General features: G+C 38.4%; 1 long non-coding RNA gene across 1 annotated transcript in view; it reads left to right on the top strand.

Moving 5' to 3' along the window:
- The window catches only part of LOC144283367 (uncharacterized), a 37,228-nt gene that overhangs the window by 8,031 nt on the left and 10,029 nt on the right, over positions 1-19,168 (top strand). Inside the window, exon 2 of the long non-coding RNA XR_013351914.1 lies at positions 17,550-17,699. This is a non-coding gene — a long non-coding RNA (uncharacterized LOC144283367). The remainder of the gene's footprint in view (positions 1-17,549; positions 17,700-19,168) is intronic.

The raw sequence follows: 19,168 nt of genomic DNA, 5'->3' as shown, positions 1-19,168 counted from the left end.
AAATCAGTTTATTTTCTGTATCTATATATCTGCTTCTGTTTTGTTTTTTCATTTGTCTTGTTTATTTAGATTCCACATATACGTGAAATCATACAATATTTGTCTTACTTTCTCTGACTTATTTCACTTAGTATAGTAACCTCTAGTCCCATCCATGTTGTTGCAAATAGCAAGATTTCATTATTTTCATAGCTGAAAAATTTCCATTTATGTCTCTTCTTTATCCATTCATATATTGATGGACACTTAGGTTGTTTCCATATTTTGGCTATTATAAAAAGTTCTACAACAAAACAGGAATGCATATATCTCTTTGAATTTGTGCTTCCATATTCTTTGGATAAATACTTAGAAGGAGAATTGCTGGATTTTATGGTATTCTATTTTTAAATTTTTTGAAGAACCTCCATACTAGCTGTACCAGTTTGCAATCCCACCACCAACAGTACACAAGGGTACATTTTTCCTCTCGTCCTCACCAACTATTATTTTTTTTTGTCTTTTGGATAATAGTCAGTTTGACAGGTATAAGGTAACATCTCCTTGTAGTTTTGATTTATATTTCTCTGATGATTAGTGCTGCTGAGCATTTTTTCAGGTGCCTGTTGATCATTTGTACATCTTTTTTGGAAAAATGTTTATTCAAGTTATCTGTCCATTTTTGTTTGTTTGTTTGGAGGGGGTGCAGAGGGAGAATCTTAAACAGACTCCACACCCAGCGTGGAGCCCACTGCATGGCTCAGTTTCACAACCCTGAGATCATGACCCTAGCTGAAATCAAGAGTCAGACACTTAACTAACTGAGCCACCAAGGCAATAGATAACTGGCTTTTGATTTGTGGTGCCAATTAGGTTTATACATAGTAACTTTTGCATACTGAAGTCTATATTAAGTTGATTATCACTTAAGTTTGAACCCACTCTTTACTCTTCTCCCTTCGATATTTTAAGTATATGTTTTTATACTTCAAATCCTTTTATTTTGTGCATCCTTTGACTGATTTTTACAGACACACTTGATTGTACTGCTTTTTACCTTCCTACTGTTTTTAATCCTTCTTATGGTCTTTCTTTCCATTCAAAAATCTCCCGTTAAGGGCAGCCCCCGTGGCACAGTGGTTTAATGCCTCCTGCAGCCCAGGGTGTGATCCTGGGGACCCGGGATCGAGTCCCATGTTGGGCTCCCTACGTGGAGCCTGCTTCTCCCTCTGCCTGTGTCTCTTCCTCTGTGTGTGTGTGTGTATGTGTGTGTGTCTAGGAATAAATAATAAAATATTTTTTTAAAAAAATCCCCCTTTAAAATATCTTGTAGGGCTTGTTTAGTGGTCGTGAATTACTTTAACTTATCTGGGAAACTGTGTCTCCTTGTAGCATGAATGATAGCCCTGCTAAGTGGAAATTTTTTGGTTGCAGCCTTTTTTCTTTCAGGACTATGAACATATCATGCCACTCTCTTGTGGCCTGCAAAGTTTCTGCTGAAAAATCCACTGATAGCTTTAAAGGGTTTCCCTTGTATGTAACTGTTTTATTTTTCTGCTTTTCAAATTCTCTCTTTATCACCACTTTTTCTATTTTATTACTATGTGTCTAGGTGTGGAACAATTTGGGCTTGAGTTGGTATCTGCCAGAGATGCAGTAGCACCAAACTTCAGGAAGATTTCCCTATGTTGTTCCCTGGGAAGCTTTGGTTGGTAAATGGAGCCTGCAGGAAGGCCAGATGTCTGCCCCTCGTCCACTGCTGGGGCCCTAGTCAGATTTAGTGTCAAAACTTGGAGCACAGCTTTGAATAGGATCCAGCTAAGGGTATATGAGAAGGGGCAGATCTGCAGGAGAACACGGGGGCAGGATTTGCAGTAGCAGTAAGGTTTGTACAGGTCTGCTCTTTGAGGAGACATAGATCCAAGGGCTGGCTCTAGGGGGTGTGTCCTCAGGGGAATATAAAGACATGTTGTTACTAAGTTAGGTGGTGAGTATTGGCACTGTGCTGGTTCCCACAGGTGTCCATGTATTTAGGCTGGTGGGGAGGGGAGGGGAAATGGTGTCTACCAGCTCTTTTTTTCTTAGAGAATTCTCCAAAATATTCCTGCCCCTCCAGCACAGGCTCTGAGATTATTAAATATATCTCCTTTCCATATGTCCCACGTGTTTTTCAAGCCGTTTTTCTCTGCTGTATCTCAGTAGGGCTGTTGGTTCTGTGTCTCTTTAATGGTGGGCCTCAGTTTCCTATCACCTTCCACCTTTCCCAGAGCTGAGCCTCCTGATTTTTATTTTTTTATTTATTTTTTATTTATTTTTTATTTATTTTTTATTTTTTTATGATAGTCACAGAGAGAGAGAGAGAGAGAGAGAGAGAGAAGCAAAGACATAGGCAGAGGGAGAAGCAGGCTCCATGCACCGGGAGCCTGATGTGGGATTTGATCCTGGGTCGCCAGGATCGCACCCTGGGCCAAAGGCAGTCACCAAACCGCTGCGCCACCCAGGGATCCCTATTTTTATTTTTTAAAATTCCAGGTGGTAAGCCCTATTGATTGTGAGAACTCATGAAATTAGGTCCCTCTGGTTTTTAAACCTGAATGTTATAGGAATTTGTTTTCCCTATGCAGGTCTCCTTGTGCCTGGGGGGCCTGGTGTGGGATCTGTTTCTCTCCCTTCTTTGCAACTGTAGCATCTCTCCCTCCCATAGATGGTTGCACTGGTCAGTTTAGCTTCCTACCCTCTTCTATATGGATTTGTCTCTACATTTTACTCTGGAGAGTTTGTTTTTCCCGTCTTTGGGTCATTTTCTGGGTTGTTTATACTGATGTGGGTGTTATCTAGTTGTATCCATGAGATAAGGTGAGCTTAGGTGAGTGTAGATCTACTCTATCATCTTCCCCAGAGGTCTTCTCTGCCCATTTTTAAAATTAAGTTGTTTATTGTTTTGGTATTAAGCTGTGTAAGTTCTTTATATATGTAGGATATTAAACCTTTACCAGATGTATGATTTGCAATTATCTTCTGCCATTTAGTAGGTTTCCTTTTTATTTTGTTGATAGTTTCCTTCACTTTAAAAAAGGTTTTTAATGTAATATAAACCAACCTGTTTATTTTAGTTTTTGTTGCCCGTACCTGAAGAGCCCTGTCTGAAAAAAATGTCACTAAGATAGATGTCAAGGAGATAACTGCTTATGTTTTCTTCTAGGAATTTTATGATTTCAGATCTTACATTCAAGTCTTTGATCTATTTTGAATTTATTTTTGTATGAGGTGTAAAATAGTGGTTGAGTTTCCTTCTTTTACCTATTTTAGGTGAATTTTTAGTCAATCATTGAGAACTTCTTCTAATCCCTGCCACACTGACACATAAAATGTGCAGGCTAATAATTGGGAAATCTCCATTTACAGTAGGATATTGACAGGCTGGATTACAGGCTGAGAAAGGTTAATAGAGTGGAGTGTGTTTAGAAACTATCTCTCAAGAGGAACAGAAGAGACTGATAACATGAATCTTAGAAAAGAAGTGATTAAAATAGTGCTTTTCAAAAATGCTTTTAAATTACTAGAAGACTTTGATTTTGTGACAATTAAAATCCTAAGTCACAAAGCTGATAAAAAGGAGAGCTGCTGTGGTTGAAACAAGGTCAAAACCTTGAGACCAGTCTCTGAAACTTAATTCAGCCCTTTTATCTTGGAATCCTTCCTGGAGTTACAGAAAAGCACTTTTCTAAGAAGATAGTCTAGGTGCTGTACTATATGATACTTCAAATTTCATCATAAGGAATAAATAAAAATAAATTATATTGACATAAAAGAGAGCCTCAATATTATCTTTAATATGGGCAACTGGCTTATAATAGAACACATGGCTTTATGTCTGATGATTGTTTTGATAATAATAATTATTTTTACCAATTATTGGCTGATTACCATGGTTATGAATCAGGAGTTAAAACCAGAATTTTAACATTCCCACATACTAATTGTTTTACTTTGAGCAAATAACTTAAGCTATCTATGATTGAATTTCCTCATCTGTAAAATGGGCATATAATATGTCTTTCTCATAAGTTTTATGTTAAATGTTTAAATAATCTGTGATGCAGTTAGAATGGTGTCTGGTACCTAGGTGCTATTAATTATGTGCTTGATGTATATACATATATAACAAGTCAATGCCCAAACAAATCTATGAACAAAAATTTACAGATGTGTAAACATTAATTATTTATAAAATTAAAACAACAGAGGTTTAATGACAAAGGAGAGTTTGTTTAGAACATCCCTGTTTTAGCTAAGGAAGAGAAGTTCAACATTGTATCTGATAATGAATTCATGATTAAAAAAAAGATTTTTAATTTATTCATTTGAGAGAGAGACAGACAGACAGACAGACAGACAAAAGGGAGGAGAAGAGAGAAGGGGACAAGCAGACTCTGTGCTGAGCACAGAGCCTGATGTGGGGTCTAATCCAGGACCCAAAGGTCATGACCTGAGCCTGATCAAGACTCAGACACTTAACTGACTGAGCCAGCCAGGCACCCTGATTTTGTGATATTTTTAAAATCAACGTGCTGTATTCATCTCAATCACTTCAGAACAAATAAGCTCAAATGAACATCTAGCATTAGATTCCTGATATATCTGGATTTGTTTCTAATATACAAACTTCTAAGGGGATCTGTTGTGGTGAGTTCTGAATACTGGCACTAGCCCTAATATTAGGCTGATTGACAAAAAATGTGCAAGGGTCTGAGTAGAAAGGAGTAATTAAACTACCAAAACTAGAGAGGATGCAGAACAAACCAGAAGATGCTCCTGGGTCCATGGTAGCAGTCAGATAAATCATTTAAGTTATAGCAACAACCTGGTGTAATTAGTGAAATAGGAAGTGAGTTTAGGGTTGAAACACCTAGTGTCAGCTTTAGTGACTCTTCTGTCTTCCTTCTCCTGATGGTAACAGAGCCAGGGTGTGGCTGACAAGGCAATAAGCTGGGGGTCCTGGTAGACATTTTCCTGGGAGTCTGCTCAACCTAAATCTCATACTAACATGACAAGGAATTTGCAGTAAAGTTGAAATGATTCATCATTAATGGGTAAATTCCCCTGAGACATTGCAACTCGGGATGTTAATCCATTAGAAAGATTCCAGTATTCTCAAGGATGTTATTTCTTTTTCAGAGGCCATTTTGAAAAGTTTCTCTAAACAAATAGTTTCTCTGTCATAGGACTTCTTTGCCTGCATCTTCTCCTCACATAAAATATTGATATAAAAGAGAGCAAAAATGCTAGGTATTATATTTTCTTCATAATATTTTTTTCTGCCGAATGGCTTCAGAGTAGGAATCTCTGATTGCACAGCTTCATTGTGGGAACTGGTACTTCCCCCTCTCCCCCAGCTGGGATGAAAAAGCAGAAAGTCCTTATACTAGGCTTCTAGGATCCTCCTGCTTTTGAGTGTCAGGACAAACTAGGCCATCTGGTTTTCACAGTACTGTCTTTCGTGCCTCCATTCAAACAGATGGATTCTTGGATTAATACAAGAAATGGACCAGCTGATGGCTCTATTTATCAAATATAAAGTGTAAAGGGTTGGAAATAAGTGTAACAGTATTTCTGACTCAATTATTATCACCTTCAAGAACATAAAAGCTGTCAGATGGTTTAAAAGAAATAGAGAAGAACCTTAATTCTGTATCAAAAAGAATTACCCCTTTGAAGGGGTAAAACAATTATTCTGACTTCTTTTTAAAATGTTATGGTAAGAAGAATAAAAATGAGGTATTGATTAGCAAAAACGAAACAAAAGACACGATGTCTATAAAGGAGAATGTACCCAGGAGAATGGCAAAAGAGAAAGTGTTTATTCATTGATTTATTGCTTGATGGAATGATTAGTTAGTTCATATATTTGTTCTCTCAGCAAATGGTTATTGAGTACGTAGCCCTGGGATTTCCCATAGTGCCTTTTTTTGCACTTGTCTCCTACCATTGATATTTGTGTTTCCTATGCTCTAACTGTACTGAACTAATTACAGTTCTTAGAAGTCACTGTGCCATGTTATGTTCCCAAATAGTTAAGTTTGTATTAATTTGAAATACTCACTTTCCTGCCAAGGACTTTCCTATCATTTTTAAAAGACCTTATTCAAATTTTACATCTGTGACATCACCTAAGACCTCTTAAGGCAGTTTGCATACCTGTTGCCATGTCCCTACAACCTACAACTTTGCAAATGCCATGATTCTAGAGAACTTAGGAGGAATGTCATGTGAGGTACCAAAGTGTGCCAACCTCATTCTCATACGTTGACATTTGAAGAAGAGAGAAAAATCCGTGGTGAAAAACTAATCCTGAAGAGGAAAAATGAGGAAATAGGAAATCACTTCAAAATTTCATTTAGTGTCCTCTGTGATTTGTAGGTGGAGATTGCCTCCATCAGAAAGAGAACTGGAATGCCCAATAGTACATGTGGTGAAAGTTTGGAGAAAAGGAACTGCTGAGTTAAGATGAACACTCTAGGGCCTGGTAGGAGGGGACGCTGGTAGAAGGCAGAGCTGAGTGTGAAGCATGTGAGCTAATAAAGCTGCTAACTATCTGCATCATGAGCAGGTGATTCACAGCCACTCTACCTTTCAAGGCCATTAATGCCCCGTTTAGAATATCCAGGAGATGGATTAACGTACTAACTACTTTGCACACTGGATTTACAAGGAGGATTTACTGGAATATTTCCTCCTCCAATAAATCACAGTATGAATATTGATTGTGGTGCCCTCTACTTATCTAAAAGTTTTATGTGAATTATAAAAAAAAAAGCAGCGACTCTTTCAGTGGAAGGATTTGAAGGGGACGGATCTTGTCGAGAAAACAAATCTATGGATGTGTTCTAAAATATGCCAGGCCAATGTTATACAGTGAGGGATGAGTATATAACACAGCACAGCCAATTGGGACCAATTTATTAGATGCTATACAAGTGCTAAACTGCCTTAAATCAATAGTTTGCAAGGCAGCAGAAGGTTGGGCGTAATAAGTCATCATCTTAATGAAATATAGATTATTCCAAAACTATTAAACAAGCAGTTGGTGTCAGGAAAATTGTTCACTTTTTCAGAGCTAAACAAAACCATCTATTTCAGAAGAGGGAAATCAATAGACGTCTGCAGGCTGGCATGGAGCTTGAATATATAAATAAACGTATAGCTCAAATTATTCATTGGCATCTAGTTGGATTATACTATCTTCATCATTACTTAATTTCTAAAAAAATAATTTTATTGAATTATACTGAATTAGAGAATAAAAGCAAATATTTCTCTTTCACTTCTGTTCATTTTCCTTCCCCTATTGTTTCTCCTCTCTTTGCTGCCATTTAGAGTATCTATTATCTGATAATAGATAATGTCCTGGGTGATTGGTGGGGATTAATTTAGTTAGTGTTTAAAACAGTTTTGAGAAATAGGTATTACTACTTGGTGCCACTGTGTAGGTAATAGGTGTTCAGAATAATTTTTATAACTTCCCAATGTTGAACATTCAGTCATATAGAATTGAGCATGTAATGTAGGCATTTGAATGGACTCTGCTTTACATCTGGACACCTCAAGGACTTTCAAATCAATCTCTCCATATGGACACCAGATGGACACATGCTGCCCACATTCCCATTTGCAGACACCCACCTCATCTAGGTGGCTACAGGGCTCAGTCCTATCCCAAGACAATCATCTTCCAAACAGGCATTTTCCAAGATGGCCCATCATCAAAGTAACCTTGGGCCAAGGTCAATAATACAGATTCCCTAGATCATGCTGAAATTGCAAGTGAGATATCTAAGAGGAAATCTGGAAACTTTTCTTTCTCTCCATTAAGATTTCAAGTTTGGGAAACATCCCAATCACATATATTTTAAGCTCCTTGCTGAGATTCTTGGGTTCTGAAGTCTGCCATTAAAGTCCATATCCTCTAATAAAGGAATAAGGAAACACTGCAGTGTTTTCTCTGTTAATATGATCTTTCTTCCCTCTCCATTTCATTTTTTGTTTTCTTCCTCTACCATGTTCCATTAGCATCATCAGTATATCCCTGACCCTCATCTTTTATTATAGATATTTTAGTAGATTTTCATACATTCATTCACTTAGCATTCAATGAATGTTTATTGAATGCCTATGTGTGAAAGGAGTGGTGCTATTTAATGATCCTGACATTTTAACATAGACTTTAAGATGATGGCATGGGAGTATTCACTTATTTAAATTAGTGAAAGATCCAAGGCCACCTGGGTGGCTTAGTCTGTTAAGGGTCTGTCTTCAGCTCAGGTCATGATCTTGGGGTCCTTGTATGGAGCCCTGTGTTGGGCACCCTGCTTAGTGGGGAGTCTGCTTCTCCCTCTCCCTCTGACTCTCCTCTCGGCTTGTGCTCTTGCTCTCCCGCAAATAAATAAATAAATAAACATATAAATAAATAATCTTTAAAAAATGAATTAATTAATCAATTAAGGGGAAGATCCAGAACTTGATTTAAGTTATTATGATTGGGATTTTGCATCTTTCCAAGGGGTTTCCACATGTGTCAGTTCACCTGAACCCTTAATAACTTCTAATATTGTCCTCTTAGGAGTGACTTCACTTATTCATTTATTTATTTTAATTATTTATTTTTATTTATTTATTTGACAGAGATAGAGAGCATAAGCAGGGTGAGCGGCAGAGGGAGAGGGAGAAGCAGGCTTCCAGGATGACCAGGAAGCCCAATAGGGCTTGATCCCATGATCCTGGGATCATGACCTTAACCAACTGAACCACACAAGCACCTCTATCATTTATTAAACAACAACAACAACAACAACAACAACAACAACAAAACATTTTTAAGTGTCTTTTTTATACTAGTTTCCAGGGATAAAATGTTAAGTTTAAAAGAAACATAAACTCTAGCTTCCTGAAGTTTGGAGTGCTGGGGAAAGCAGTAACTGAAAAACAGCTATCCAAATAATATATGATTATAATTGATGATGAATGCTACAAAGATACAGAATGCTAAGAGAGAATGTAAGGTGAGGCAGGACCTTGTTGGGTTGGCACAATTTCCTTAAAGAAGTGATGCTGGAGGTGATTCTTGAGACCTGAAACCTGGATGAAATAGAGAATCTCACCAAGGACTCAGAGCAGCAGCAGCTTGTGCAAAGCCCCTGAGGCAGCAGGATGCATTGCATTTTGAAGGAAAATAAAATAGAGCTACTGTGGCTGAGCAGAAAGGGAGAAGGGGGAACATAGGGCTATAAAGGAAGAGAGTGCAAGTTATGCTAGAGTTTCCATGTTGTGTGAGCATTTTGGTGTTTACCCTTAGAGAAAGGGACATACAAGCATATTGAACAAGAGACTGATATAACCAGCCAAGTTGAAAGGTAGGAGGCTTGCTCTCCACTCTAAGACACCTCCTCCTCTAGGAGGAAATGTGACCTCTTGTAACCGTCAGAGTCCTGTCTGCTTGACTTCACACCCGCACCCACCTACTCACTGCTGGCCTCCACTGACATCACACTCATGGGTGGCATTACTGGGAAAAGTTCAAAAAAAGTATTAGCTCCATGCGCTGTTCTGTGAAACGTACACCCAAATCTGGTGAGACCTACCAGGATATGGGCAGGTGGCTATCATCCAACACAATCATTAGAAGTTTTGACTTTGGAAGGAGGGTGATTGATTCCTTTTGGTCCCATCATAAACTAACCAGACTTGAAGTCATGTCAGGCTTATACTGAGAAAAGGTAGGAGAGAAATCATAAAAGCAGGCAAAGAGGCGAATCTTAACAGCATCATGGCAGATGTGTGCAGAGGAAATGTAGGACAAGCGTGATAGCATACACCAGAGGACCTGGTGGTGGAGGTGAGGCTGTGTCAGGGGAGATGGCTGCAAATTCATCTGAAGTGACTGTTAGAAACAAGGGTGGAGAGATTTGTTTGGCCTTCAAACAGAGCTTCCTCCAATCAGATAGCACAATTGGGAGGCTATCATAATGCAACTGGAGGTAATGCATGTGATTTGTAAATGCTGGGAATCACTGCTGCTCCCAGCAGCACACGATGGATTGCATAATAATCTTGTACAAATCCACACCAAATGTTATAAAGTAGGAACTCCAAACGCATTCATCTTTCCTGGCAAACCGATGCTCAATTTTTTATTAAATAATGAGTGGTAAAATGCAATTTGCTTCTGTTTTTACTCTGAATACCAGAATGCTCTCAAATAAAGTTAATGCGTTTTAGTCATTTCCCATGTACTAGAGTTTTTGAATAATTGATTTCCTTGCCCCAGCTACCATTATTTAAACAATAGATTTTAGCCTTTATATTTTTCTCTTTTCCTTCAAAAATGCGTGCAATTTTTAATGCGTGCTATTCCAGATTCTGTTATGCATGATGGTGTAATGTGTACCAAAAAAAAAACCCCAAAAAACAAAACAAAACAAAACAAAACAAAACAAAAAACCAAACAATGAATGAGCTTCTATTTTTTTTTTTTAATCTATCAATGCATTTGTCTGTATGTGTGTTGGATAGAATTTGTTAGAAATAAAGACCACATATTTAATGATCTAACTGGAGCCAATCTATGATGACTTGTTTTGAAACTGGGCTTTAATTTTTAGGGAAAGCTAGTATTCAGTCATGGTAACTTTTTAGCTGTGTGCCTTCAGGCAAGCTGCTTCACCTCTATGTGCTTTCAATCTCTTTGCAAACAGGGACAGCAGTAACTCTTGCTTTCACCACCGGGAGGATGAGCAATATGGTGATGCCCATGAGGCTGTCTGCAAAAGTTACTCCTTTTCCTTTTTAATAATTTCACCCATATGAAAGTGGTTAATGATTCTAACAAAGATAAAAGCTGGCAAGATTTAAATTTCATTCCTACCAAATGGTGCTGGTGAACATAGAGGAATAAAATGCTAATGAAATCTCCTCTAATTTCTCAAGGCTGCTAAATTCAGCTGGAAATAGCAAAGCACCAGGATTCTTCACAGACGCTTTCAATACTTCAGCTGGCACTCCTTTCTGGAAATACCACCCAACCCAGCTTCTGTATGGTAGCTTCATGCTTAGGGCTCTGGGCCCAGCTGGATCTCTAAATACTGAGAAAGGAAGAATGCAATTGTTAGCATTCAGCATTCAGTGAATATCATAATCTTGAAAACTCCCTGCCTAGGAGGACTTACACTCTGGACAATAAATGTAGGAAGACATTTTGGCACTTAGAAAAAAATAGCCAAAAATAAATCTTTCCAAGCCCAGTTGGTTTAGAAAATGAAGTAAGCAAGGATTCGAGGAGATCCTTTTCCTTCTTTTCTGGGCGTGTTTTCATTATAATCCTTGTCATCATGAACACTGTTTCGGGAGGACCATCTGAATCTCTGTAAGTGAAAACAGTGTTCCTGGGCCCACACGTTGCTGTAAGGAAATGTAGAGGAACTGAATGTCAATATGCAGTTTTCAGATAATGAGTTTATGCCCTGTCTTTGTGCACAGCATTCCCTCTACCAGAATATTTTTACCATCTGTCCTTCAAATCCCAGCTCATCTGTCACTTCTTCTAAGAGGTTACCCAGACCCCTTCTCTGTATGCAGGCCATTGATTCCTTGCCCGGGGTCACTTGACCCCCTACATTTGAACCATCACCCTCTGTGGAGTGCAGTGCTCAGTGATATGCTAGCATTGTGTCACTTAATCCTGAGAATTAATGTGCTATTATCTCCGTGATGGAGGTGTTGAAACCCAAGTGACTTTGGGTTATTTGCTTAAGGTTATATACCCAGCCAATACCTGGATCTGAATTTGAATCCAGGTATAATTGGCCCCATTAATGGGGTCTCTAACCTACCCTACCTCACTAACTTTGATCAAAAGTCTTATCCCAATCTTGAAGGGGTGTAGAGATTACTCACACCTGCTATTCTCCATGGTATTTAGACCGACACAACGGTGGATCACATAAGAGCACTCCAGATGTAGATTCTTGACTTGCAGAAGGATGGGCCTGCATTCAGTTTCAAGTCCTGTCCCATGGCTTAGTAGCTTTAGCTAATTCAATTAAACTTTAAGCTGCAGTTTCCTGACGTGGAAAAAGAAAAACTTAATGCTTCACACACACAAATTATTACTTTATGATTTTGTGAAAGTTAATTGAGATACTGATATAACGTGATTGATCTAGTACCTGTTCTACAGTGTTGGTACATGATAGCTATAAAGATAATAGGAGTCTATCATTATCATCTTAATTATATTTCAAAACTAGAAAGGAGAGTGAATTAAAAAAATATCTGAGCCCAGATATTTTGAAATGGTCTGGGCACTTAGATCCCCCTCTTCTTAAATGTTCTTCTCTGTAACATTCATATTAATGTACTCATTCATTCAACACATATTCTTAAATAGCTACTATATGTTGGGTGCTATCCTAGTGCTGGGCTTGTCATTCTTTAAGTTGTGGGTTAACTCATTCTACAGGGAAGCAGCTCCTGCTCACCTTATCTAAAATACCTCAGAGAATTCTCTACTCAGTTCTCTCCTTAGTCCGTTGTTTGCTTCCTTCATATGTACTTGTATTAAATTTGTTTTTCTGTTTACTTGTTTACTGTTCTTCCCCATGGAGAACAGGAAACAGGACTTAGAGCACAGTGCTCAGTTCATTAGAGTTATCCAGTCGATATTAAAGAATGAATGGCATAAGCTAAAGAGAAATCTATAAACTGCCAAGTAAAAGGAGCCACATCAATTAACCCAAACTGGAAGGCGTACATGATATGTATATGAAGAGAGAGAAAGAGAAATATTACATAGATAAAAGCCAGGAAAATCAGGTAAAGGACAAATGAAGTAGAAAACTGAAAATATATAACAAATCTCCTACAAAATTCCTGAGGGAGTAAACAAAATACAGACCAGTTATTTCTAAATTATTTAGAAACAAAAATAAGACAAGGAAAGGAACGTGAATTAATTGGTGACTGAGGGACACAAACAAGGTAGTATGGAGTAGAATAATCCCAACTTTATAAAATATTGCTCTCTTTCATCATACTCACACATGTGCCTCCATATTGGTGTGGACTTACTGAAAGGCGATAACCATGCTGGCGCCTGGTGCTTCTGATGGTTACCTTCAGGTAGTGAGGCTGGCAGTGATATTTTGTTGCCTTTGTTCTTATGCATGTAAACTTTTTTATAATCATGCATCATTTTTATGAAACTTACTTTTCTTTAACATAAAAATAGACAATGACTAGATTCTAACAGTGATTGATTTTTGGAGATGTAGACAAGGACTAGTGTCATATTATTCTCTGTAATTTTACGTGTATTTTTCAATTGAAATTGAATTTTTTTCAATGAAAACTATAGAGCAAATGCTGAATGATCTGAGGCAATCATACAAAACAGTTCCTGTTGTCCTCTGGTGGTATTTATATGCCAGCACAGTGGGACAGTTTTGGGAAATGTGTAGGTCAAGTTTGAACAATTGGAGCAAAGTTATACACCTTGTGCATTGATTCATTCGCGAGTTTACGACAGCATTATGAATGTATCTGTTTATATGTCTGTTCTACTAGAATATGAGGCCCTCAGGGCAGGATATTTGTCAAATAAGAAATAACTTTACTTTCTACAGAGGCTGACACATTATAAGTGCTTAGTAGCAGTTTCTTGAAAGAAAGTGCATTGACTTGGCTCTAACCAGCTGTGAAGGCTTAGCCTTGCCAGGGGACTTCACTTTGTCCCTCTTGAAAGGAACATTTCCTGTTATTTTCCCCATCAGCAATATAACGCAATCTGCCCTGTGCTGAGACTCAGGTCTTCAGATGATGAAAATCCTTAGACACTTGACTCAGGTAAGACACTTGGGTTTCCTCCAAATAGAAGCAGGGCTTCAGAAGCTCATCATATGCTCCATTTAATTACTTGCCAATTCACAGCGTTGAGTTTCTCATGGTGCTAATGGAGCCCCCAAGAAAGCTGAGAGAATGGCATAAAATGTGCTGGTATTTTAATGGGGTTGGGGGTGGTGAGTGTTAGATACAATTTAATCTATAGGAACTAATAGCTTTTGAAATAATGATGCCTCTTGACTATTGATTTGAAAGCTACTCAAAGTAATTGAACATTTATTCCAACTCAGAGAAGTGTTGCTTTTATTTTTGTGTTCTTGATTTAAGGCTGTAGCAATTGGTTCACACTTTGAGACACCATAGGGCATGCAATTATGGCTTAATTCAGTTACCATTAAAAAAATTTAAATACATGCAAGCTTAAAACGATGAACATGCATCATGCTGGAGGTATATGTATTTAAATTAAAATTACATATATCTTAAGGTATTGCTATATGTATTCACATATATGAACGTATTAAATATTTTAATTTTTAAAACTGAGAAAAATATAAATGAAAATTTTAATATTTTCTTCTGACATCCAGCAGACCAATTTGGGCATCCATAGAGTGATAGTACTCTACAGTAGGGATTACTCACTCATGAATGGCTTGAATCATACTATCTGGGTTAATCCTGAGTCCCCCAGAATCAGCTGGTTCTGAGACACAGGGGAAATTTTGTCTTTTCTTTGCTTCATTTGTCCTTTATAAAATGGTCTTCCCTGGCAACCACAGGTAGGTGTCTCCCTGTCACTTCTCTCTACTATGAAATTTTGTACATGCCTCTATTCAGCCTCTTTTATATTTCCTTGTGGAGGCTGTCTATCTCCCACACAGAATTGCTCCGAGAGCTCCGTTCTTTGCTTTTAACCCAGTCTGATGAGGCTCCAGGAAGTTCCAGGAAGGTCAAAGGAAGATGGCACTGTTTATTTTATTTGCTTTGTCTTGTGTTTCTTTTTATTCAAAAAATATCTGTTGAGTTCTTCCTATGTACAAATGACTGCCTTATAGGAAGTACTCAACAAATATTAGTTGCTATATTATGTATGATGGCCTCTTGATAGGAAGGTAACATCCTACAAACAGCAGTCTTTTGAGTGTGTTCTATGTGTATCCCATTGTTTTTGTTATTCTGCTGGCATCTAAGGATTAGTCCTTGCAAGGGTTCTAAAATGGAGACCATTCTGTTAAAATACCCATCTTAAGATTACTTATGTTTGAGTTAGGCATACATTGTCCTACATTTTCAAGTTTTCAATTAACAAGTGTACTAAATGGTGCCACGATATAATCTCCTAATATTTATTTGCTTTCTTCTTTGTAACATGACCCCTCAATTATCTTAGTAGTAGGACTCCTGCACATACTGCTAGAGGGACACACATTTTCTAACACAGCAAAACCCTACCTATACAGATGATTGCCAAAAGGTATACAAATTAAAAATCATACAATGAAAGAATAGGTTCTGAGGCTCTGTTCAAACAAAGACCATGCAAAGATACACAGAAGTGGTATGACTCATAGAATCTTGGGCAGCCCAGGTGGCTCAGCGGTTTAGTGCTGCCTTCAGCCCAGGGCCTGATCTGGAGACCTGGGATCGAGTCCCATGTGGGGCTCCTGCATGAGGCCAGCTTCTCCCTCTGCCTGTGTCTCTGCCTCTCTCTCTGTGTCTCTAATGAATAAATAGATGAAATTAAAAAAAAAATCTTAACATATTAAGATTCAAGGTGTGGTGGTTTTATTTTTTTTAATCTTTTATTTTTTAAAGATTTTATTTATTTATTCATGAGAGACACACACAGAGAAAAGCAGAGACACAGGCAGAGGGAGAAGCAGGCTCCAGGCAGGGAGCCCGATGTGGGACTTGATCCCAGGACCCCAGGATGACTCCCTGGACTCAAGGCAGGTGCTAAACCACTAAGCCACCCATGTGTCCTGGTGTGGTGGTTTTAAAATGCACCTCTAAATTCTCTGATGGTTTGCCTATAAAAAGTGAAGGGTATTTCCTTTACTCATGAATATGGGCTGGTCTTTGTGACTCTTAATAACGAATAAAATGGGCGAAAGCAATGCAGTGTGACTTCCAAGGCTAGATTAGAAAGGGGATATATTTTCTACTTGTCTCTCCCTGTCTTTCTTACTCTCCTTTGCCATGTGGTTTAGAGCTCCAAGCTGCCATGTTAAAAGGCCACCTGTCCTGAAACCACCATGCTAGAGAACCCACTTGAAGAGCCAGTCTGGAGGAGTCTCATCTCTTCTAGAGCTACGCCTGCCCAGCTGAAGCTTACCCCTGCCAATCCTTGTTTAAACTGTAGTTTCATGAGAGAAAATGAATGTCGCTATAGTTTTATGTGAGTAAATATCAAGGTGGCTTGTTATGCCAATAAATAGAAGGGATTTTCAGGGAAGCAGGGCAATATATGCTGAAAAGCACAAAGAATTTCAAAGTCCCATAATTAGGCTTTTTCCCCAAAATTGTTTGGCTCCACCTACCTTCTGGATTTTAGACATTGGCTCATTGGTGGACCCAGAAGTTCTGTCCCACCATCTTCTAGCTCTACTATCTTTTTCAGCATCCATTTTGGTAAGGATCGGGCTTCAGGAGGAGCTCCACTGTGCTGGAAAGAGCCACCGGTATCAGCTCCGGTGCCTGGTGTGATCTGATGGGATCTGTAGAATCTCTGGCTTCTTCTGGCAATAGGTCAGCCAGGAGAGAGTCCTAGTTTTCACAGGATTTAGTAGATATGAAAATTCAGAAGGAGGGATGTTAACCATACTAGCTAACATTATTTTTGCTGCTTGGCATGTATTAATTCATTCTCTGGTGATCTTAATTGAATTTTTTAAATTATTTTACTACTTGAAACATAGGGTTTATTATATGTGGGCTCTTCTCTGATCTATGAATTTTAGCTGTAAAGAAAAACGGTAGAGATATCTTAGGTGAGAGAAGAGATGAAAAAACCCCAAAGCATGGGTCCTCAAAATCTCCTTCTAAGGCTTGTGGGTAAATGTTTAATGTTAGAAAAACCCATAGGTTACATGAAGACTAAATGGTAGCCTACACATTTTTTCCTTGTTATGTGTCTACTGCTTTGTCATGAGGGGTGGAGTCATTGTGCGGGGAATGGTTGATCCTGGGGGTGTATTGTGACAAGTTCCATTGGAGGAAAGTAGAAATATTTTTATACTCCTTAATCAGAATCTTCCCCTTGTGACTGGTCTTGTTCTAGTGAAGCAACAGAAGGCTGCCATTAATAACAATTCTTTAAAAATATTTATGTGTCTTTGTCTGGTTGTTCTAATTAGTTTTTACACTATATAAAAGTTCAAAAAAGCCATAGCAGAGTGTGGGAGGGAGGGATTCCAGGATCTAATGGATGTTGTTCAGTAGCAGTGGGATACATTCAAAGCTTTGGATAAGTCTAGAAAGAGAAATAAATCTTTAAAGCAACCAAGATTATGGCTTTGGGTGCTGAGGTTAAATGGAATCAAATTCATAGAGAGTCCATAAAATAGTGAGATTTTTACTTCATGTACATCTATGACAGCTTCCTCAAGTTCCAATTGGAATTTGGGCTTAAAACCTACCTAAAAATGAATCATCATTTGGGCTTTGACTTGCAGGTGTCTCAATGTGTTTGAGTCACATGTGGAGCCAAGTTGGGCCAAAGAGCTGACTTAGGCAGCATGCTTAGGTCATTGGCTGCTGCATCGCACAAATGCACCATGCCACCATCAAGATAGGCAGCCAACTTCATGGAGCTCTTCTGAAATGTAAGTCATTGTACATAAACCTGCAGAAATTGCTTCTACCAGCAAACAGTGGTATAGCAGGAGGAAGATCAGGGGTTACTTAATGACCATCCTTACCTTCATTGGCATTCCAAACCGAAATTTGTTCCAAAAAGTAACCAGCAAATCAATACCAAACAACCAGCAAGCAACAAACATGGTAGTACTTTCCATCCAGTGGAGATCAGAAGCTCAAAGCTACAGGTGGCTGTTCCCCACACAGAGGCCAGACCCAGACTGGTTCTGACCAAGTAGCAGTGAGAGAAAGGATGAAGTGTTCAGAAAATGAGAGAAACCAACAGACAGCTGAGTGATTTGATTGCAGCTCAGGGGCAATATTCTTTATGTAATAATATTCTGGTCTGTTAAATTTAATAAATCTCCTTTTGATATAGTGCCAGGCACTTGCTGTGGTGAGAGAGCCAATCCACATGGCCTCAAAGGAAGAGTTTATCTTTGAAGAGGGTTCTCAAATGGCAAAGAACCTCGACACTCATGACTCCCACTAAATGGTCCATCAGATGCTTGTCCCACTTCAGTTGTTTTATTCTCTCCCAAACCAATTCAAGTCCCCTTCCTTCCAAGTACCACTCAGGGGTGCTAGCTCTGCATTTCGGAAAGCAAATATATGTATTTCCTCACCCCAAAGCCCTTCAATATTTCCATTTGTTTATATAATAGATTTATGGTGCATCTACCATTTGCAGGACACTTCGGGACTCTGGAGACTTAATAATTTAAAAGAAGATGGAAAGCTCTGCCCCCAGGGAGTGCATGGTCCAGTCAAAAATATAGTGCATGAAATTAGAAAAAAATATAATAGGATTCTCAGTTATGAAATAATGCATTATGGAATTATTATGTTAACAAGTAGTTTAACTTTTCTAAGTCAACAGTCTTCCATTCTTTAACCATCTCTATCTGAGGATTCTGAATATATGTATTGTGTATCTAATATATATATATATATATATATATATATATATATATATATATATGAGATAAAAAGAGCAAGTATATGTGAAAGCACCACAGTTGTATTGGTAACAACCACTCCTGTTTTTAGATGTACTCTAATAAGAGCCATGATGGAAATAGGAATGTTTCTTAGTGGGACTTCATAACAAGAGCACCCAGTTCATATTAAGGGTGGAAAGGGAAGGCTTCCTGGAAGAGGGGAATGGAGACTTAGTGTTAGGCACACAATTTCACTAACAATAGCAGTTGGGATGTTAAGAAGGTATATGAAGCAGAAATAGTGCCTGTCACAGCCACTCTTCTACCTTTGGTGGAACTGCACAGACCATACAAAACTAACACTTATGTGCAATTTAAATAAAAAACAAAGACAAAACAAAAAAATGTGGGCCAGATCAAATCCAGGTGACACAGGGATCTGGCCCTGGAGAAGGAGGCCCAGAGGTTCATAGGGAAGCCTGGGGGTGAGGAAG

Source organism: Canis aureus, chromosome 14, assembly GCF_053574225.1.
Source record: "Canis aureus isolate CA01 chromosome 14, VMU_Caureus_v.1.0, whole genome shotgun sequence".
NCBI lineage: Eukaryota > Metazoa > Chordata > Mammalia > Carnivora > Canidae > Canis > Canis aureus.
This window is presented reverse-complemented; position numbering and strand designations above follow the sequence as displayed.